Below are 23,471 nucleotides of genomic sequence, written 5' to 3' on the forward strand. Positions count from 1 at the left end.
AGACTTTTTCTTAAATGAGGCTTTGCAGATGCAATTCACATACATGAAATTGAGGTATATGGATTTGTGAGAACTCAATAACCATCAATACATTTAAAGCTGTGCTTATTTACACTGTTGCTTTTGTTTTAAAGTTCCAGAACACATTACAAACTATTCAAAAGAAATTGTTATGATCTTGCCCAAGAAAATTACCTTGCATGTCTTCTAGAACATTGACAATGCTCTCCAGTGTTAAGGTCTTCCCAAATGTATCCTAAAATATAGTACCAGAATATCTATGTTATATTATTTAATAATGTGCAACAATTAGCTTATTATCTTAAGTGCACCTAAGAACTGTGATTGTGTTTGTTATTTACCTCATTCTTCTTTCTCTAAAACAAATTACAGAACAAAATCATAAACCAAGGAAAAATTGTCTCCATATTTTGAAACATGGAAGAAATTCATTTTCACCTATAGTAGTTAGGTTCCTATAGGTCTCCAGCATCACATCTTTGTAGAGATTCTTCTGGGAAGGATTCAGTAAATCCCACTCTTCCTTAGTGAAGTTGATGTGCACATCATCATAGGTCACTGCCTTCAAAATATACCAAACATGAGTACAATGTAAGTATGACAGTGAAATGCATACTTCTTTGAAAGTATAGTTTTATGTTTCTGATGTTCCCCATTCTTGTTCCATGACATAGACAATCACTTTAGAAGGAAACTGAAAATGAGAATCAATTCTGTTATTTCTGTGTCCTTTGTATAGGATACCACTTTATAAGAGGAGTATCTATTCACAGGGAGAGAAAAAGGGAAAAGATCAACAGGACGTTGTATGCATGAGAAAATTAATGACTACAGAAAGGAAAAAAATACGGACAAACTGGGCATATTGGTGTATTTTGCCTTTACCTCAACACTCAGAAAACAGAGGTGGGTATATTTGTCTCTGAGATAAATGCCAGTCAAGATTTAACAGAACTGCTTATCCATTTTTGCATACCATGTATCTTGTCAGAGGTTGAGGCATGAGCATGTCTTTGCCCAAAGGCCAGTTTTGACAACAAGAAAACAAGCTCCGAGTGTCTTTGGTACTGAACATTCTCTGGAAAATAGATCAATGCTACCAGTAGTAATTGTGTCTCACTTTTCAAATACCCTAGGTTATTTGAATTCCATATTTTACAGCTCTTTGAAGTGGTTGAAGATTACCTTTCTATGCAAAATATATTCTTTATGGGTCTAAAACCCTGATTATTCTAACTATAAGTATGATAAACATAGATAACTATTGATCTATAATTCTAATACTTATATAACTTAAAGACTAAGACTTCATATTAGAATGTTGTACAATAAACAACAATGGGCTCAAAATGTAACCAATGCATAAGTATCTTGATCAGTGAAAGAAATGTACATTGCAATTTGATAAATATATTTATCAATATATAAAATGTTTTAAGCAGAGGTAGAAGCATGAATGCATACAATATTCAATATTTAACATTATATCAATATACAAAAATCAATATCAAAGCAATTGCCTATAAATTATAACTCACAAGCATTCACTCTATTACTCACTATTATTATTAATGTATGTAAACACACTATCTTATTCCATCCAATTTTCCCTTTTTTTCAAAGAAATCCGAGCCCATAAAATTTCCCTTCCAACCCGCAACCCTATACTAATTATAATCAACCCCTAAATGATGTCCCTAACCCTAGGACAAACTTTGTTGGGAGAGGGGATGTAGTCTTTTAGAATTACTTCCAGCTGTCATGGGGGCAATGTTCTTTTTATGGGATCCTGTGAAAGTAAAATGATGGTTAAGTTCCAAGATTACTGTCTGGTATAATTGCAAATAGTCTCTGAGTATTTTGTAAAGTTTTTCTGAGCTCCCCCTTATAAGGTCTGTACAGAACGTTGTAAAAAGTTGACCATTTCAGCTAACCAAGTTGGAACCATTTTGAGCAGCTGGTATGCAAAAAAGGTCTGGTAGTAGCACTATCATCATCATACCATCATATCAACCAGGTTGAGTTGTTGTTGTAGGACCCCAACTTCTTCTTGGAAACTTCAAATATTATTGCAGGAAAATTCATTGTTCATTGTTGAAAACTTAAACATTATTTATATAGTCATATACAGATATATATTCAATGACATGTACAATAGAGACAAAAATAGAAATGGAGGAAAGTGAAAAATTTTCTAAATTCTTTTTTCTTTCTGTCCCATGCTCCTGACATGAGAAACTCTGAATTTTTATTTTAATGACATGCTTGGATTTATAGAGGGACAGAGCCAGTGTCCATCTCCAAAACCAGCTCTCTATATTCATAAATATACATCCACTTACAAAAGGCACCCAATGAAATGACAGGATAAAAGTGTAGATTACTGAATCTAAAAAGAATAAAGGAGCATATGTGTATGATGTAAAAGTGTAGATCATTAAAATTAATTTTAAAAAGTAACTACTTATTCATATATTTTACATTGATATAGACATGGATGTTCCCTTTTCATATAAACTTGACATTTGATTAAAACATACTGTCTATGATTTTTATATTCTTACTCAAACTATTTTATCTAATTCAACTCACTTAAACATGTAATGAAAATTTCTAGTCCTTGAAAGTTATTATTATAAACCAATTAGGATATAAAGTACTTCATGTTAGTACTTTGCTATTTATTAATATTGAAATTATACTCAAGTTAGGTATTTTCAACATTATATGGAATTTCATTAGCTGATTCAAATGTAAATACTTTAGAGAAAATGGTTGGTGAAGTAAAGCAAACTTTGTCTCCTTCGGGATTACTTCTGAAAATATACAAAAAGGTGATTCTATTAATTATTCAGCATATAAAATACTTTTATAAAAATTTGAGCACAAAAGTTAAAAATTAGGAGAGATTATTCGTGGAATCTTAATAATTTTCAGAAATTGCTGCAAGACATTGACCATCTATATCCCACTATTGGAGTAAAATATTGAAAACAGTAATTAGAACCAAACCATAAAAGGTGACAAGGATTTAAATAGTCAAAGAGAATTATCATCTAAAGCAGAGAAAAAAATGATTTAATCGAAATAAAATTATAGGAGGCACTTATGGATTGTTTGGATGTGAAGTTTGGTTACATTCAAGACTTTTTTTGATACAGGTTTCTTTGTTGCTTTGGAATGTGTCCTCTTCTAGACCAGGCTGGCCTTGAACTCCACCTGCCTCTGCCTCCCAAGTGCTGGGATTAAAGGCTTGAGCCATCACCTCCTGGCCTTCATGTTAGGCATTTTATGTTCTATGCATTCCCTACAGAAATTTTACTGCACAGTAAAGATATTATCTTATAATCGATATTTTAAACATATGAACATACTAAAAAACTAAAAAGTCATGTGGAAAAAACCTGAGTTGTTTTTAAAAAGAAAACTGAAACTTCATCTATTAGCAAGAATTTACCAAGGTTAAATTGTAGCATGTTTTACTAATGTTGAGATTGAACCATTATGGACAGGAAGTGAACATTGGCAAAGAGCTTACAGTAATTTCTTGGGAGAGAGTAACAACAAATATCCCTTTAGCCATAATATTAATGATCATATAGGGAAGTAACTAATTCTAGGGAAAGGTTTCATCTAACTTCCTGTATTTAATTTTGGGTTTGAGTCTCTATCTGATATCTAGGCATACATAACAAATACTCATCCTTTAACCTCTTACAGATCTGCTGCATGTGACAATTAAAATGCTTAAGTTTTTTGCAATGAAATATGAGCATGCATTACAGTGACCTGTGCAGTCTCCAAAAGAAGTGTGAGTCATGCAAGGAAGAATTCAACTGCACTATGTAATTGTTTCACCATCTAAACATCAGGTTTGGACTACAAACTGCTCGGGACAATATCAAAATGGTACATTGAGATGATTGAGACTGCTGGGACCATATATTTTAATTAAGTAAACAGTTCACTTTGGAAGTCTGAAGACAAGATGATGGACAAAAACACTAACAGGTTGAATGATGGAATTGAATCAAAGACCCAGATATTAATCCTCACACCTATGAACACCTGATTTTTGACAAATAAGCTAAAATTATACAATGAAAAAAGAAAGCATCTGCAACAAATGGCTATGGCATAACTGGATATCAACATGTAAAGGAATGCAAATAGATCCATATCTATCACCATGCACAATACTCAAGTCCAAAGGGGATAAAGACCTTAATATAACTCGGACCACACTGAAAGTGATAGGAATGTGAAATGTAGCCTCCAAGCATGGAACAGAAGACCACTTCCTAAATATAACACCTGTAACACAGAGTCTGGGAGGAAAAATAAATAAATGGGACCTTCTGAATATGAGAAGCTTCTGCAAAGCAAAGGACACAGTCAATAACACAATAAGGCAGTTTATTGAATGGGAAAATAAATTTCCAATCCCACATAAGATAGAAGACTGATCTCCAAAATATATAAAGAACTCAAGAAATTAAACATCAAAATTTCAAATAATTCAATTAAAAGTGGGGTACAGAACTAAACAGAGAATTTTCTATAGAATAATCTCAAATGGCCAAAAGACACTTAAGGAAATGGTCAACATCCTTAGCCATCAGGGAAATGCAAATCAAAATGACTCTGCAATACCACCTGTCAGAGTAGCTAAGATCAAAAACACCAATGACTGCTTATGCTGGAGAGGATATGGGAGTAAGGGGAAGACTCTTCCATTGCTGGTGGAAATGCAAATTGTACAACCACTCTGGAAAACAGTATGGCAGTTTCTCTGAAAATTCGGATTCAACCTCCCTCAAGACCCAGTAATACAAATGACAATAGTGTGAACTCTCTTATACATTAATATTGGTTGAAAGTAAAGGATATTCATGCTACAATCCACAGACACAGAGTTAGTTAACAACAAAGGATCAAGGGAAGGATACATTGATCTCCCTGAAAGGGGCACTAGAATAGGTCTTCTGAATTGAATGGCAGCAGTTGAGTATGGGAACAGGAGAAAGCAGGATCAGGGTGCTTGGATGTAGGGAGAATGAGGAAAGACTACAGTAATTGGGGAACATTTGGGAGTTGGTACGGTGCCTTGTTCAGTAAATACTCATTAGATTGTATGAAAATGCCACTAGCAAGGACTTTTAGGAAAGAGTAATTTACATTGGTAAGGATTTTAAGGTCAATTTTGTTATGTGTATATGTATCTCTGATCTTGATTAAGGTATTGTGATTGTGTAGTTCATTTAAAAATGTAACGTATAATTAAAAAATATAGGTTGTTAATGGATAATCATTGATAATAGTAAAGCTTGTAGTCATGTTAGTTAGATTTTCTAGATATACATAGATATATTTCAGATAGGCATTCTTCATATCTTTCAAAGGCTACAGAATATGACATTTAAGTGTTTTAATAATTTAGGGCTTTTCATGACAATGAGACACATCTGCTTCTGGCAGCACCAGCTACTTCAGGAGGAAGATGGGCATTGAAGAGGCTCCTTATGGAGTTTGATAGCCATTTGGGCAAGAAACTACTCTTGCCTGGACTGTTGCATAAACTGGACACAAAGAACCCGCAGAAAAAGGACTGCTAAACTTGCCTAAAGGTGAGATGGTTTTTCGGGGTTCCTGACTCCTAAAGGAGTCTGTGAGACATTCTGCAGGACACAGCAAAAAGTGACTAAACTGTCTTTAAAATTTCCTGCTTGATGAAAATGTCTGCTGGATACTATGGGCCTAAAGGTTAAAGATGGATGCCCCAACAGTACAAAAGAACTTTGGGTGACTGTCCAGGCAATGATATGTCTCTGTCATTTCTAGAGTTTTGGATTTCTTGTTTACTTAGGTAATATTATATCCTTCTGGAGTCTTTGATGGAGTTAAAAAATGGATAGATAGTTATAGTTTTCCTTAGTTATGATAAAATAGATATAAATATTATAACTGTAATTCTTGCTTGATAACTGTTTTGCTATATGTAATCTTACTATGTTAAAGTAAAAGCCTTTCTTTTTTGTTTAAACAGAAAAAGGGGAAATGATGGAGGTGGGTCATCTTTCTATCTGTTGTTTCATTGGTTAAGTAATAAAGAAACTGCCTTGGCCCCTTTAATAGGACAGAAAATTAGGTAGGCGGAGTAAACAGACAGAATGCTGAGAAAAAGAAGCCGAGTGAGTGAGTCGCCATGATTCTCCCACTCCAGACAGACGCAGGTTAAGATCTTTCCTGGTAAGCCAGCTCGTGGGGCTACACAGAATATTAGAAATGGGTTAGATCAATATGTAAGAGCTAGCCAATAAGAGGCTGGAACTAATGGGCCAGGCAGTGGTTAAAAGAATACAGTTTCCGTGTAATTATTTTGGGGCATAAGCTAGCCATGCGGGCGGCTGGGTGCCGGGACGCAGCCCTGCCGCTCCTATTACAACAGGATAAGAAGCCTCTGGAGTCTTCTCTAACCAGCAAAGTATTCAATGTTGGGACTGGACACCAACCAGCAACAGTTGCATCTACATCTAGTCCTGCTTGCAAGATATATTGAGTTATTTGTTCCCCAGAACTTGTAGGAGTAAACAACAAATAACTCATAAAACCTCAGGCACATTCCATTAGAGAGAGACAATGCCCATCCTAATTGGATGACCAAGAACCAGAAGCTCACCACACTACAGGTCTTTGATAGAACCAAACAAGATAGGAAAAAAGTCCATGAAATGATTTCTCATGATATTCTCTTATTCTCATAGAATGGTGCCTCAGCCAATTGTTATCAAACTGGCCTAATCCAGGAACTCAAAGCAGCAGGAGCAGACACAGGCAGTCAAGCAATAAGAGGAGCAAAGGAGACCCTGCTGGCAATGGGGAGGAAGTACCATAGCAACAGCCTCCCACCTTGGTTGAGGACACTAGGTTAACACAGCCCACAGAATCAACTAAGTAAAAGTTATTGGTGCTCACAGAGACTCATGATCCTATAGGGGCCTCTGCTAAATGCATTGCATACATGTTATCAGTTTATACTTTGGTGTTTTTTGGGACTGCTAAGACTTGGTGCGTGTATATGTGGGGTGTACTTTAACTCATTTGACAGCTTTTGAGACCACTTTTCCTCATACTGGGTTTCTATATTCAGGCTTTATATGGATTCTGCATAGTCTTACTTTATCTTGTTGTACCATGTATGTGGGCTTGTTTTCCATGTCTACTTGACAATGACCTAGAGACATCAGAGATTAGGGAGCCTCAGGGAAAAAAAAATGCTTCCATGGGATTCAGAAATGAGGCATTCTCTCAATGACTGATCAGTGGCAGAGGGCACAGGCCACTGAGAGTTATGCCATCCCTGGGCTGGTCCTGGGTTCTATAAAAAGAGAGGATGGGTAAGTCCTATGAAGTAGTCAATTCTTGACTCAAGGATCCTGCCCTCCTTAAGTTCCTTCCCTGATATTCTTTAATAGTGAACAACAATATGGAAGTATAAGCCAACTAAACCCTTTTCACCCAATTTTGCTTTTTGGTCATGGTGTTTCTTCACAACAGCAGAATCCCTAATTAAAACAAGACACCATGTTTTGTTGATATGTATGAGATTCTAAAGGTAAACAAAGAAAAAAGAATCTCCCTGGTAAGCCACCAGCTCATGGTGCTACACAGATTATTAGAAGTGGGCTAATCAAGATGTGAGAATTAGCCAATAAGAGGCTGTAATTAATGGGCCAGGCAGTGTTTAAAAGAATACATTTTCAAAAAAAAATACATTTTCCATGTAATTATTTTGGGTAAAGCAAGCCGGGTGGCGGGAAGTGGCCCGCCACTTCTCACAATATATCAGCACTATTTGTATTAGCCTGATAACAACTAAAACACTCCCTGACCAAAGAATGGATGAGGAAAATGTGCTGCATTTACACAATGGAGTACCACACAGCAGAAAAAAATAATGACATCTTGAAATGGCAGGCAAATTTATGGATCAAGGACACATCATACTGAGTGAAGTAACCCAGACCCAGAAAGACAAATATACAATGTCCTCACTCATAAGTGGCTTTTAGACCTAAAGCAAAGAAAACCAGCCTATAATTCTCAACCCCAGAGACCCTAGATAACAAAGAGGAATCTACGTGAAATACACATGGATATAATCTACATGGAAAGTAGGAAAAGACAGAATCTTCTGAATTAATTGGGAGTATGGTGATCATGGGAGAAGGTAGAAGAGGGGAGGAAGGGAGGAAAGCAGAGAAAAATATATACCTCAATAAAAACAATTTTAAAAAACCAAAAAATGACATAAACCACTGACTGCCTGGACAGTCACCCAAGATTCCACTGTACTGTTGGATTTAAACTTTAGCTTATACACCTAGAAGATCTGACCAAGTTTCTGTGAAGCAGGAATTTTGAAGGATTGTCCTGCTTTGCCATGGCAATGCTCAGCTGTCACTTTCTTTTGTGTCCTGCCTATTGAACTTGGACCCTATACTGTCATTAGTTAAGTCAAAGGGAAGTTTCTTGCCAGTGCCTAAGTCTTGACAGCAAGAAAGTTATCTACATTTAGTCATTTCTATGATATCCATCATTTCTCTGAAGTAGACTGGTGTTGTCAGGAACAGACATGTCTTGCCATAAATACCTTATATAATCATAACATCTTAAATGCAATATTTTGAATAGGAAATGTTTGATGACTTATTTTAAATGTATTTTTGGCCAGGGAATGATGGTGCATGTCTTTAATCCCAGTACTTGTGTGGCAAAAGCAGGTTGATCTCAGTGTGCTGAAGGCCAGGCTGGTCTACAAAGTAATTTCCAGGACAACCAGAGTAATACAAAAGAACCCTATCGTGAAAAAAATGAAAATGAAATATCTTTTTGTTTCACCTTGAAAGCCTACCTAACATGAATATAAGTATGATTATAACATGTAACTATTAACTCGTAATTTTATTAATTTAAATAGCTTATAATAGTAATTTTCAGGACTAGAGATTTACTTTACATCGTAAAGTGACTTGTTGGGCAGAAAACCCTACATAAGAGTAAAAAGGCATGTACAGTATGTTTTATCAAAAATAACCTTGAATTTCCATGAATATAGAAAAATATGTTAAATAAGATTAGAAACACCTACAATATAACAAAATAATCTCAAATATATATTAATATACAAAAGTCCATACAAATGTAAAATATTTAATATAAATAGTTTTTTATTTAAAGTCAAATTAGTAATCTATCATTTATCCTATAATTTCTATATCTTCCTTTTTCTTTTCAGAATAAGATAACTAAATATTATTTCCTTTGTTTATATTTTTTTACCATTACCCATAGTAACTTGTTACCACCTCCACCTCAATAATGACATAAATCATGACCTAATGAATGACCAAACTGCTTACCCCAACTCTTGGGAATATGGGAACCATGCTTTTGAAATTATTTTTTGATGTCTGTGGGCAATGGCATCTATAAGGGTCCCTGAAATAAACCTAGGATAATTTCAATTCATGGGAGAATTGCCTGTATTATCTCTTATCCAGTCTTTGTGTAATGGGAAAGTGGAGGAATTATCTCAAGTTCTGGCTAGTGTAGTGCATGAGGACCATCTTAGATAGTAATCTTGGAATTGTCCTGAATAATTTATAGCCCAAAGCTGACCTTTGGAGGAGGGTAGTCAGTTTAGTGGCATTACCACACTCTAGGAGGAATCAATGATGTGGGCCCCTAAGCCCCTCTTTAAGATTTTAATGGTCACTGCTAAGAATGATCGTGGTTTACTGTAGAAAACCTTTTAAGTGCTATATGTAGTAAAGCTCAAAGCGGTTAAAGGAGCATAGCTTTTTATTATATACAGAAATCAAAAACTTAATTTTAAGTTACTTGATAGAGATTTAGACTTGAAATCATGAACAGGAATTAAGAAGAAGCCTTTTATTTAAATTAGATTTTAGATGTAGTGCAAACTGATCTTATTCAAATCCTGTAGTCAGATAGTAGGGCTGAAAGCTGAAAGATCAGAGAAACACAGCATCCAGCCACTAGATCTTAGCTCTATAAAGTTCCCATTCCAATGTGGGAGCCCATGTGTGACTCAGTTTCCATATGGAGTCATTTCAGACTTAAAGATTCTATTTGAGTCCAAGCATACCTGCTGTTCTTCTTCTAGTAACCTCGAGGGCTGTGAATAACACCTGTGTTAGCCAACAGAAGAAGCATTTTGCCCAGCTAAAAGAGTCCATTTTTTTTTATTAAGATTTGTGCTAGTGTAGGCCAGCCAGCGGCACTCCTTGTTAGTGATTAGAAGTTGCTTAGCTGAATCAGATATTGCACAGGTTTGAGCTGCCTCCAAGCACAGTGCACGGAGGTGGGGAGCTGACTGTACTGCTTTTTGATCTGCCTTTTGACTGTGTTTAGTATATATGCTGGCTGAGAAATAATCTTGGGCTGTTTTCTATTGACCTTTCATCCTCTCAGTATAACCTATGATTCTGTCTTCATTTCTCTTAATCTAACTTTTCCTTATCCTCAGCATTCCCTCCAATGGAAGCCCTAGATAAATGTTGTTAGACTCACCAAATGGGGTATCCTGTCTCTACAAGTCCTCACACTGAATGCTGTTTCTACAAAACACTCAATTCTCAGCTCCTCTCTCTTACCACCTTATAGTCCTCTCTCTGCCCAGGCATGCCACTTCCTATCTGCAACTCCTTAGTGATAGAATTAAAGATATGAGACACCAGCATTGACTCTACAACAAACTAGTGTGACTACTGGGATTAAAGGTGTGTGTCAGTATTGCCTGTGGTGTAAGGCTGGCCATGGCATCTGTTTTACTTTATGATCTTCAGGCAAGCTTTATTATTAAAATATAAATGAAAAAATAAAATAAAATAATTAGAAGCAAGCACCTAGGTCAAGAAGAGAAAAGTAAAACTGTTTATCACCAAAGAGTATAAAAAATATTCTGAGTACAAACTGGGGATGGTCCATCATTTTCAAAAACAATGAATGGTATAATTAAATTATGGTTCACAAAGTCAACAATATGGATGACACCACTGACAAAACAGGGCACAAACACAAATCTACACACACACACACACATACACACACACACACACACACACACACACACACATATATATATATATATATATATATTATTGTTTCTTAAAGAAGAACAACAAGGTTTTAATCTAATTCACTGAATCACTGGCCATAACACATCCTGTACACTCCTGTTCTCTCCTTTACCAATAATAGAAAATGGGGTGGGTGAGAAGGGCTGTTTCACCAAAGTTTACAATATTCACTTGAAGTCTTCTGATGTTTTTACTTTACAGAAAATAGATTTGATTACTGAAAGCATCTCATTCTCTTTTGATAAAGAAAATTATGTCTGTTAGAATCACTACCATGTTGTTTCCTACAATTGGTGATGGAATCCAAGTCTGCATTACAGTGAGGAAATGAAATCTTTTTAAATGGAATTTCAAGAGAACAGATTTTTAAAGAATGTAAATCAATTTGATTTACTCCATCTACTTGGTGTTCCAAGCACTTTTGAAAGCAAGGTTACTGCTATTTTTTGTGTATGTTTGTGTATTTTTTGTGTATGATATTCTCTGTATGATTGCTAGAACTGATCAAAGCTACAGGGAGTCAGGGTGGTAGAGGAACAAGATGAGAAATTAAAGGAACTACAAAATGAGATACAGAAGCAAATAAATAAGAGTACAACCCCAGGCAATGCTGGCTTAGTGATCACATCTCTTCGGGGAAAGATGGAGGCTGATGCCAGTTCCATCTAAGTTGTCAATGTGGACTATGGTGCAAGAGCAGAAGAGCTGGAAGCTCACTTTCATGGCTGTGACAAATTCAGTGGCCTTGCCAAAGGGTTTGCATATATAGAATTCTTAGACAAAGAGTCAGTGAGGACTTACCTGGCTTTAGATGATTCCCCGTTTAGAGGGAGACAGATCAAGGTGATTCCCATTAGCACAACAGACTGGTTTCCTATGTGCCCAATACTGTGCCTGAACTACCAATTACAAAAGCTCCCAGTCTTAATTCTACAGTGGTTTAAACAGCTGGCCCTTGGATCAAAAAACGAATTTAAAAAAAGAAAGTAAAACAGAAGGAGGAAATTAATTTTTAAAAAAGATATTCTGTGGAAGGGGGAGAATCCCATAACTAACTGAGGAGGGACCTGCTCTGGGCAGTAGGGAAGGCCCAGGGAGTGACATATTCCCTCTGGAGATTCAATATGGACACTTCTCAAATGTGCAACCTGCTTCCGGTTTCCCTGCTCCATTTCACTCTCTTTGGTCCTGCTCAAGTGTAGGTGGGCTCCGATGGTAGGAGGCCTTTTAACCTAGAGCTCTGGAGATCACAAATCTGTTCAGCTTGTTTCCTTCCCTCAACTTCTTTCTGTCTTTTGCAGTCTCTGCCTGCTCCTGATTTACCTGGTCTAGGCATACCCTACCCTTCTTTCCTTGGGGCTCCTGCCTCTCCAGTTTGTCTGATCAATTTTTTTTGGTTCTTTTTTGTTTATTTTTTGGTCTTGAATGTCTTTCTTTGCAGATTTTTGTAGCGGAAAGAACTCACTCCCAGTGGATTCAGTGTAAATTCCACTCGCTGCAGGGGAAAAACACTATTTTGTTTTGGGAAGTTTTGCAGTGCTGTTTTTTTTTTTTTTTGGTGTTGTTGTTTATCAGCTGTTCTTTTTTTGTTTTATTTTTGATTACATTTTTTCCCTTTTATTTGGAGGGAATGGGAAGAAGTGGGAATAAGGAGGTGGGAGCTGGATCTTGTTTATTTTTTAAACTCAATCACAAGTAATGGGGTTTTTAAAAATAATGTGTCATGAGGAAAGTTGTTTATGAAAAAAAGAAAAATGATTTAAAATTTATTTACTCCTACATGGATTATGGACCAAGATGTGGATTATGCTCTATCTACTTGCCCAACACAAGGCACACCTAGAAATGTCTGCAGATCAGAAACTCATTTGTCCCCTAGAACTAAGCTTCACTGGATCACACCATTGCAGCTAGAGGCAGCATCACATTAAAAGCATTCTGAACATGCATTGCTAGAATATCAATATCATCATTTCCTAGCAGTTCCTAAACTATTTGTAATCTTTATAACACAAATCTGAAATTGGAATGCAAAATTGAAAACTTCTGGAATCTAGACCTTCAGTTTTCTAATGTCTCTTCCCAATGCACACCAAGAGCAGTGCCCATGTGTGTACTCTGGACAATCACCATCATATCCTGAATTTCCAGAGACTCCCCTACCCGAATAAATTCATATACAGGGAGGCTCAGAGGACAAGGGACACTGCCAACATGAACCACATGGACCAACATAACTACAATCTTGCTCATGATCAGTCCAAGTCACAGCAGAAATGACAGTTCAGCAGACCTGAACACCCAACACTAACCACGATATAGCTTGTGATCTTCCCTCCTACTCCTCCTGCAGAGGCAGAATAGAATCATGGAAAGAACCCACAAACTGTCTGCTACTAGTACTCCCCATGGCTAACCCTTCCCATAAATCCTAACTGGCTAGGGCCACCTAGCTGGGACTCACAATATTAGCAGTTCCTCTATAGGAGGATCAGAGATCAAATGACTCAGACAGCACAGTCCTTCCAGTTCTGCCCTCCCAGCCCAGCAAACAGGGCCCTAGTTTAGATAGTTTAATAGACATAATTCAACTCTCCTACACCACATCCTGTTTCTCATCCAAAGACCAGGGTCCTTTGTGTGCACATTCCATTGCACACTCACATTCCAGTGAAGCCATCACATTGGCTCAGAGATGGGAAATCCTGAAGACAAACACAGGTCACATTTATAAAGGAATCACTGTTTCTGTGTAACTGTGGTTACTTTGTAACTGTTGTTAAACAAAAACAGACCATGAATTAGAAAACAATCAGGATCATGTTATGGTTCAGAGGGAGCATAGATAGACAATGTAAATATGATGCAGTTTTAATCTCAAAAATTATTGTGAAAACTTGAAATAGACTTTATGGCCATGTGCTCCAGAGACTAAAGATTTGTATTAGAGCACAATAAATATTTCTCATGTATTTTCCATAAAGATGACACCTTATTCCAGAAAAGTAACAGTCCTGTTAAGCAGGGACACAACATTTGACCCAGATAATCTTTTTTTTTAAATATTTATTTATTTAGTATGTATACAACATTCTGTCTGTGTGTATGCCTGCAAGCCAGAAGAGGGCACCAGACCCCATTACAGATGGTTGTGAGCCACCATGTGGTTGCTGGGAATTGAACTCAGGACCTTTGGAAGAGCAGGCAATGCTCTTAACCTCTGAGCCATCTCTCCAGCCCCCAGATAATCTGTTTTTGATGAACTATTGTAAATATCACAATTAGGTTTCAAGATAAGGTCAGTCCCATACCTAGATTGTCATTGTCTGTGGACTGCAAAAAATGGTCAATCAGGACAATCATACAGCATCACAACTGACCTCCTGATTCCACATAAGTAATCTCAGTTGAAGGAGGAAAGCTCTTACCCTCAGGCTAGCCACACTGAAAATTATAGAAGAAAAAGTGGGAAGTACACTTGAAGGCATTGCACAGGGAACCACTTCCTAAATATAACTTCAGTAGCACAGACCCTGAGAGAAATAATTAAATGGGATGTCCTGAAACTAAAAAGCTTCTCTAAAGCAAAGGACATGATCAACAAGGCAAAACAACAGCCTACAGAATGGGAAAAGATCATCACTAACCCCACATCAGAGAGAGGTCTGATCTCCAAAATATACAAAAAACTCAAGATATTGGACACCAGAAGAACTCATAATCCAATAAAAAATGGAGTAAAGACCTAAACAGAGAACTTTCAACAGAGGAATCTAAAATAGCTGAAAGACAATTAAGGAAATGTTCAATATCATTAATCAGAGAAATGCAAATCTAAACAACTCTGAGATTCCATCTAACACCTGAAAGAATGGCCAGGATTAAAAACACCAATGACAACTTATGCTGGAGAGGTTGTGGGGAAATGGAAACACTTCTACATTGCTTGTGAGAATGCAAGCTGATATAGTCCCTTTAGATGTCAGTGTGGCAATTTCTCACAAAATTAGGAAACAACCTTTCTCAAGACCCAGTAATACCACTTTTGGGTATGTAATTAAAAGATGCTCAATCGTGCCACAAGAACATGTGCTCAACTATGTTCATAGCAGCTTTGTTTGTCATAGCCAAAATGTGGAAACAACCTACGTGCCGCTCCATAGAAAAATGAATAAGAAAATTGTGGTACATTTACACAATGGAGTGCTAAAGAGCAGAAAAAAAATAACGACATCTTGAATTTTTCAGGGAAATAGATGAATCTAGAAAACATTATTTTGAGTGAGGTAACAAAGACACAGAAAGATAATCATCACATGTACTCACTTATGGGTGGTTTTCAAGCAGAAAGCAAAGAAAGCCAGCCTACAAATCACAAATCCAGATCTTAGACAAAAATGAGGATGCTAAGAGAGATTTACAGAGTTCTAATCTACATGGGAAGTATAAAGTATAAAAAGACAGAATCTCCTGAATAAATTGGGCATGGGGACTTTGGGAGAGGGTTGAAGGGGGAGTGGAGAGGCAGGGAGTGAGGCAAAGAAATTGTAGAGCTCAGTAATTATCAATAAACAAATATCAATCATATATTCAGAGGATAGTTGCCTAATTGCAAATTCAGTGTTCCTTGACTCAAGATAACCTTCCTAATCTGGACACCCACACAATCTGGTCTGTATTCATTCACATGACATTAATTTACCCATGCTGGGCAATTACAAACCTCTCCTGCTACCATGGTCAGGCCTTTTTCATAGTGGTGGCTCCAACAGCTGATTGCCTATGCTGTGCCCCCTGCAGTGCACACAATAATCTATTCTTCCTGTTGAGGTCTGAGGACAGAAGAAATGCTCCATATGCAAATCTTTTTCCTTCAACTGCATTGGGCAATCAACTACATGACTCAAATGCATTATTTTATTTTGTTTTGTTTTATTGGTTTTGTTTGAGACATGGTATCTCTGTAGCTTTGGTGCCTGTCCGGGAACTAGTTCTTGTATACTACACTGGATTCAAACTCACAGAGACCTGCATGCTTCTGCCTCCCAAGTGCACCACCACTGACAGGCAAATACATAATTTTAAAACTGTGAATTGGTACAGTCATTTAAGAACTTTGAGGGTGTAATATAGAGGACACTCAAGTTTGCCCAGGAAAGCAACAGACAGAGACCAAGGCCATCTGAGTCAACATAACAGAAGTTGTCTCAGAAACAGTATTTCTATTGGGATGGAAATGCAGCTCTTCTAGAATTAATATGCCATTCCACAGAGAAATCACAATACACATTTAGAAGATTAATAAAGAAAACTTTCTTTAATGATGTTATGCATTGATCTCTATCCAATGCTCAAGGGGAACTAGGTTAGACAGATTTTGCATTCAATATATGCTGTTATCCATAAGTATCCCTTAGGATAATGGTCCAGATTAAACTTTGAACAATTGAAATAGAAACAGGCAACTTGCCAGTCTAAATATTTAGGCAAAAGTATTCTCAGGATATTCTCGTAAGTATGCCAGTGACAAGTTACAGTGGTTCATTCTTCACTGACAGGGTTTTAAGGTGAAGATCACAAGGGAAAAGAAAGACTAGACTGGACAAGTAAAAGATAAAAAAAAGATAGGGTGGGGAGGTGTTGCAGAAGATACATTCCATGCCTAGTAAGCTTCTTAAGAAAAATAACATCTTAGGCGGGCAGTGGTGGGGCATGCCTTTAATCCCTGCACTCGGGGATTTTTCAAGGTGGGGGTTTCTCAGTACCTTTGGAGCCTGTCCTGGAACTCTCATAGATCAGGCTGGCCTTGAACTCAAAGAAATCCACCAGCTTCTGCCTCCAGAGTGTGGGAATTAAAGGCATGCACCACCACCACCCAGAAGTGAGTTTTTATTTTTAAATCAGTGATGGCTTCTTTGAAATGGTTTGGAGTCAAATATCTGGACAATCCTGGTAAACAATGCATACCCAGGCATTCTAATCTCTTCCAGCCCTAATTAGCATATACTTACATTTTCGGTGTTTTAGATGCAGTTCTCCCTGTGAAAAAAATCTAACAAGTTATAAAGTAGGACATTTACAGCTGTAACCCATTATCAAATGAAGTGGTATATTAGAGATCAGGACCAAGTAGGTCCTGAAGACACAAGGAAGATACATGAAGAAATGGCCAACTTCCAGTGGTTTCTACTCTTGTTACGATGCCTTCTGCTGTCAAGCATATACCTATAGTCTATTCCCTATGATTGGTTGAATGAGGAAGAGAAGACTAGGCCCTGGCTGATGGTTCAATACATCATGCAGGAACCACCCAGAATTAGGTAGCTGCAGGGTTACAATCCCTGTCTGGGACAACCCTGAAAGATGCTTGTGAAAGGAAATGTTCACAGTGGGCAGAAATTCAAACAATACACATTTCAATGTGGTTTATTTGGAAGGAGAAATGGTCTAATCTACAACTAGCAATGCACTGATTGATAAGCTTTATCCAGTGCTTTGACTGGATGCTGAGGGATTAGTAAAGAGCATGATTAGAAAATTGGTGAGAGAAGACACCTGAGGAAGGAGAATGTGAATAATCTCTGTGAAAGGGAAAGGGGTATAAAGATCCTTGTATTCCATGTAAATGCTGATCAAAAGGTGAATTCTGCTGAGGAGGAGTTCAATACTCAATCAGACATGATGACTCTTCTGTGTACAGTCAGCCTCTTTTCCCAGTTATTCATGTCAGTGTCCAATGGTCCCATGACCAAATGGCTATATTGACAAATTCGGAGATAGGCGTGGGCTCAACAACATTGTACGGATACAGCCCCACCCATTGGGGGCGTGTTCGCCTTGGGCTAATGTTTGCTGATAAATCTGCCGGGCGTGATCCCAGCAGCCCTTTTTGCTCCGCTTTTCCTGTTCTCCGCAGGAACCTGTGGTCCTGGAAGTCTATTTCCTCATTAAAGCTGTATATATCTTTATAATCTGTCTGCATTCATTTACGCCGCCACACAACATGGACTTGCACTCATCATGGCTGACTTGGCTACAGCTTTTGCTGAGTTGCCATATCACACATCAGCAGAGACCAACACTTAGCCCCATATATGACACCATTACTAGAGTGACCAGTCACCAACCCACTGGCAGGTTGTCTACACTGGAAAACTTCCTCTGTGAAAAGGACATTTGGGCTTCAAATGTTCTTAAACCAACAGACTAAAGAAAGAATAACAGCCTTGGGCAGAGTGATATATCCAGATTAGCAATTAGAAATTAATTGTCTCTTCACAATACAGATAAGAAGGAAAATATGTCCGGAATGCAGGAGATATTTTAGGGCATCTCCTTGTGATACCATATCTTGTCATTAAGATAAATGTGAAACAAGAAAAGTATACTCCAATAAGTATGACAAAAGTCACATATCCATCAGGAATGCAGGCATGGGTCACTTCTCTAGAAAAAGACCCAAGACCTTGTGAAGTCCTTGCAGAGGTTGGGAGAAATACAGAATGAGCATCAGAGTATGGCAGTTCTAAATACCATCTAAGGCCACATGACTATTGCAGCAATGAAACTTTAACTGATATGAGTGTTTCTGTTGTATTTTGTTGATAATGCATTTGTAAAATTATTTCTATGTCCTTTAAATTTCCTTATCATATGTAGTGTAAGACTTTAAGACAATTCTGAAGCCATTTCTGACAATTCTGAATCCTATCAGCCTCTGTGTCATACTGCTTCCCCTCCTCCCCTGGGAACCAAGGACCTAACAGCTACACATGCACGTACTCAGTTCCTGAACAATTAGCCATATACATATGTTTTGATTCAGTCCCCTGGGAAACAGGGTCAAAATGATCCCTTACCTCATCTGATCTGGCAACAGCTCTTCAGGCAATTATTGGTAATGGCCCTTTTGAATAAGCCGACCACAACCCCTTTGCTTCTGTGGTCTTCTCCTTTAAAAGTAGCCTGTGGCTGCTATTCAGGGTCTCTCGGCTTCCCGAATGCTGAGGGACCCTGTCATGACAGAATTAATAAAATCCTCATGCTTTTGCATCAGCTGTGGTGTATGAGGTGGTGTATGAGTGGGGGCGACTCCTCCTTGGTGTTTGGATGCTAGAGTCCAACATTTGGTTCCCTGACCGGGAATATAGTTGCTCCCAGACACACTCTAAACTCAGTTGGAGGTATAAAGAAACGAGCTCATTTTTATGTATTGAAACAGGGCTAAGGGAGGAGGCAGATGTGTTCTGAGATCCCTTGCCCTAGCCCTGAAAGACGTTTCACGGGCATTTATGGGAGGGAGGGGCGACCAGGTCACCCTAGTCTCCAGGGGAGGCATGATCCTCCATCTGTATTTTTGGATCTGCTGCCATGCAGCTTCTGATTTTGAGTCTATGTCCATCTTTTTGTTCTTGTGTATTTTCAGTTCTGCACCAGAGTGGTGGTGAGAGCACCAGCTTCTCTGAGTTTTGCAACTTGTTTTCACGAATGCATCAAACCTGTTGAAGTTGACTAGAAAGGTGTTTGTACAAACAGCTTCCTGCTCCCAAAACTCTAAGCAGATTAAGCCACAAAGCAAAATCATTCAGAGGTCATGAGTTAGCAGGTACCATGTGGGACTTCACAATATAGGGAATATGGTGGGAGGTTCCCACCCAGATCCAAGGAGGATGCACCACATTGTCTTCTGCACCTGACCCTCTGCTCTTCCCCATCTGGAGACAGCATTCCCTCGCTCACCATGTTGTACTTCTCCAGCCCACCAAAGTTCTCAGCTCAACATCTCACTAAAGCAGCAACTGCACCCCAGAACAAGAATCCACTAGCGCCTGGTCCTCTTCAAACCAACACTGAAGGTGGCTGCCCAGAAGAGATCTGCCAGGCTTCTAACTGGCAGGTTACCTGGAGTGCATGATTGGTTAGTGATTCCTGAGGGGCAAGAGCACCTCCCATAGTGCTATATTGTGCTTAAAGAGACAGCACTGTTGTTCCTGGCTATTCCATCCACCCCATGAAAGATCTTTTCCAGATGTGAGAGCATATGCATTTCAATAGTACTTGCCCCTGGCTACAAAAGCAGTCACTGTCCTCTTCCTGCCCTCCTTAGGAACTTTCCCTCTTTTCTAGGACACAACTTGGTTAGCTAGCTTGTACAGTGCTTTGTGCTAGGTGGGTGGAGCAATTACCTGTCCCATAGGGGGAAGGATGCCTAGAATATTAACAACTAAAGAGAGTTTTAAAGTTACAAAATGAATAATAACAATAAGAGTAGTTTCATGTTCAAATTTGAATATGTAGAGAATAATGGAGCTAGGAAGAATGTCTTCATGAGCACTCTTGTCAGTCAGCACATCTTCCTCCACAGTCAAATGAATAAAATATACAACTGCAGTATTCAAGATTTTCTACATGAACGGGACAGGTAGAATGAATCTCACCAAGTATTTTAAAAGTGGGCTTATTAGAATGTCTCACAAGCTGTGGTTCAGGTAACTTAAGAATAGCTGCCTACCAATGGCAACTGAAGAATCCAGTAGATTGCTTCTCAGTCTTTTGTCTCAGATCAAGTGAAGAATTCAGTAGTTGTTCAGCCCACAAAACTCAGCATCTCAGCTGGTTTTAAGTATTCACCAAAATTACAATGAAGTAGGCTCTAATGCTAGTACAGGGATGAGTTTAGTAACCAGAGCTAGAGCACAGAGGCAAAAAAAGAGACTTTTCTTCTTCAAAATACTTTATATGTGACGTGACTGCTGCTACCAGAATGTAAGATGCTGATTAAAGTTCGGTCATAGTCTTTGTTTGATTCAGATTTTTTTGGGAGATTTCAAGACAGGATTTTTCTGTGTAATTGTGGAACTCATTCTGTAGGCCAGGCTAGTCTCCAACTCAGAAAATCCCACTACCTCTGCTCATGAGTCATGGTGTTAAAAGTGTGCACTGCCACCAAGCAGCTGAAGATGGGTTCTATTATCCCAAATTACACAGATTAATGGAGGGTTTTCCCATTTCAAAACCTTTAAGTAAAATCTTTCTCAGGTATAATTAATTCTTTGTGTATTAGATAATCACAGAGAGAGTCAATTTGAGTGCCAAAAATAGACATCTCAACAGCCAACACAGAAGAAACGAGAAAATATTTCCTGCCTGCAGGAGGCGTGAAGAGCGTGGGAGTTATTTTCAAAACAGTGTTTTCCTCAACAAAGGAAACATGGGCATTTTACCTAGAGAGTCTGAACATGCTTATGTAATGTTCGCCCTTTTCTTAAACATGCTTAATTAACAAATCCACTTCTAAACATGATCACAATATAAAAGCAGGGACATTTGGGCACCTTCTTACCTGAACGTCATGTAGGAACATAAGTTATCCCATGGCGCTATAGTGTGCTTAAAAACACAGCACAGTGGTTCCTTGCCATTCCCTCCCCCATCAAAGATCTTTTCTAGATGTCCCAAGATATGCATTTCAATAGCACTTGCCCCTGACTCTAAATCAAACACTGTTGTGATCTTGCACTCCATAGGATCTTTCCATTTTTACTCCTGGACAAAATGTGGTTAGCTAGATTGTAGAGTGTACTCTGCTAGGTGGCTGGAGTTATTCCCTGTAGAATAGGTGGAAGGAAGCACTGAATATTAACAAACAAAAGAGTTTTCAGGTCACAAAAGGAGATGTTTGTTCTGTGGCTTCATGCTGAGATCGGATATACTGAAAGTAATTTTTACCTGGTATCAGCAATTTCAGACAACCATGAGAGAAAAGCAAGAACCAGATCTCAAACAAGATCTTACCCCAATCTGAAGGCTGGATGATGGATCCATGGTGTTTCAATTTTAATACTGAAATTCAGAGCAATGTGGAAACTTGAATATGTAGAAAATAATGGAGCCAGGAAGAATGACTTTTGTGTACTGTTGTTAGCCAGCATATCTTCCTCCATGGACTGCTACAGAAAAATGTGCAGTTGCATTATTCAAGATTCTCCACATGAACAGGACTGGTAGAATGAATCTCACCATTAAAGTAGAAAGTGGTCTTATTAGAATGTCTCCCAAGCTGTGTTCTGGGTCACCTAAAAATAGCTGCCTAGCAATGGAAATTTGAAGGGTACAGGAGATTGCGTCTCAGTCTTTTCTCTAAGATCAAGTGAAGAATGCAGTTCAGTCCATGAGACTCTATGTCTAAGTTGGTTTACAGGATACACCACCATTCCAAAGAAGTCGGCTCTAATGCTAGTAATGGAATGAACATGGTAGCCAGAGCTACTGGAAGGAGGCAAAAAGAGAGAACCTTCTTCTTTAATATCCTTTATATGTGTCTGCTGCCATGAGAAGGTGAGATCCAGGTTAAAGGTGGATGATAGTCATTGTTTGGTTCATTTTTTTTGTTTTCAACACAGGATTTATCTGTGTAGCTGTGGAACTCTGTGTAGACTGGACTTGCCTCTGCCTCCTCAGTGATAGTGCTAAAGGTGTGCACTGCCACCAATCAGTTAAGGGTAGATCCTATCATCTCTAATAATCTAGATCGATAAAAGGTTTAGCCATTTCAAAAACTTCAATTAAGTAAAACCCCACTTAGATATAACCATCTTTGTGTGTGTATGAATTAATCCCAGAGGTAGTCAGTTTGACTACCAAATATAACCATCTCAACTACCAAGTGAGAAGAAATGAGAAAAACCTCTTACCTGGATGGGAGTTGTTTCAAAAGCAGATTTTTTTTCCTTGACAATGGAAGCATGGGGATTTTACTTAGGGAGTCTGAACATGCTCATATAATGTTCTTCCTTTTCTTTGGGATGCCCAGTTAACAAATCTACCTCTGCACATGATCATAAAGTAGAGTCATTTAGGGGCATTCTTACATCAGAGTCATGGAGGAACATAGGAAAATTACAAAAACAATGGAAAGAAATGTCTCTATGTTCATATTGCACCATAAGGTCTTAGTTGAAAATCAAGTAATTGACACTGTGAAAAGTAGATTGTCAATCTTGATGCTTAACCAAAGAGAAATGTGCCAACATCATAATTCTCACAGACATAAAAGATAGAGATAAAAAAACCAGAAACTTCAAGAAAAATTACCTAACAGCCCTCTATATAGTGCTCCTGGATGAACGGTTATGATGACCTCTATTAATTCCAGTGCAAAGCTGCTTTTGCTCTGAGCAGGGTTACTAAGCAGAAGGTCACAGTTGTTTCCATGCAAGACAAGAAGCAGTCCATTTTCAACTAGCCCTGGCTTGCACTTTCCCTCAAGGTTATGACATCAGTGTA

General features: G+C 38.1%; 1 protein-coding gene and 1 pseudogene across 1 annotated transcript in view; both read right to left on the reverse strand.

Annotated features, from left to right (window-relative positions):
* LOC130881447 (olfactory receptor 7C2-like) overlaps positions 1-23,471 on the reverse strand; it is a 164,224-nt gene that overhangs the window by 120,777 nt on the left and 19,976 nt on the right. The gene's annotated exons all lie outside the window — the stretch shown is intronic.
* The window catches only part of LOC130881437 (zinc finger protein 431-like), a 46,277-nt pseudogene that overhangs the window by 2,829 nt on the left and 19,977 nt on the right, over positions 1-23,471 (reverse strand).

This window comes from Chionomys nivalis, chromosome 1 (assembly GCF_950005125.1).
Source record: "Chionomys nivalis chromosome 1, mChiNiv1.1, whole genome shotgun sequence".
NCBI classification, from domain to species: domain Eukaryota; kingdom Metazoa; phylum Chordata; class Mammalia; order Rodentia; family Cricetidae; genus Chionomys; species Chionomys nivalis.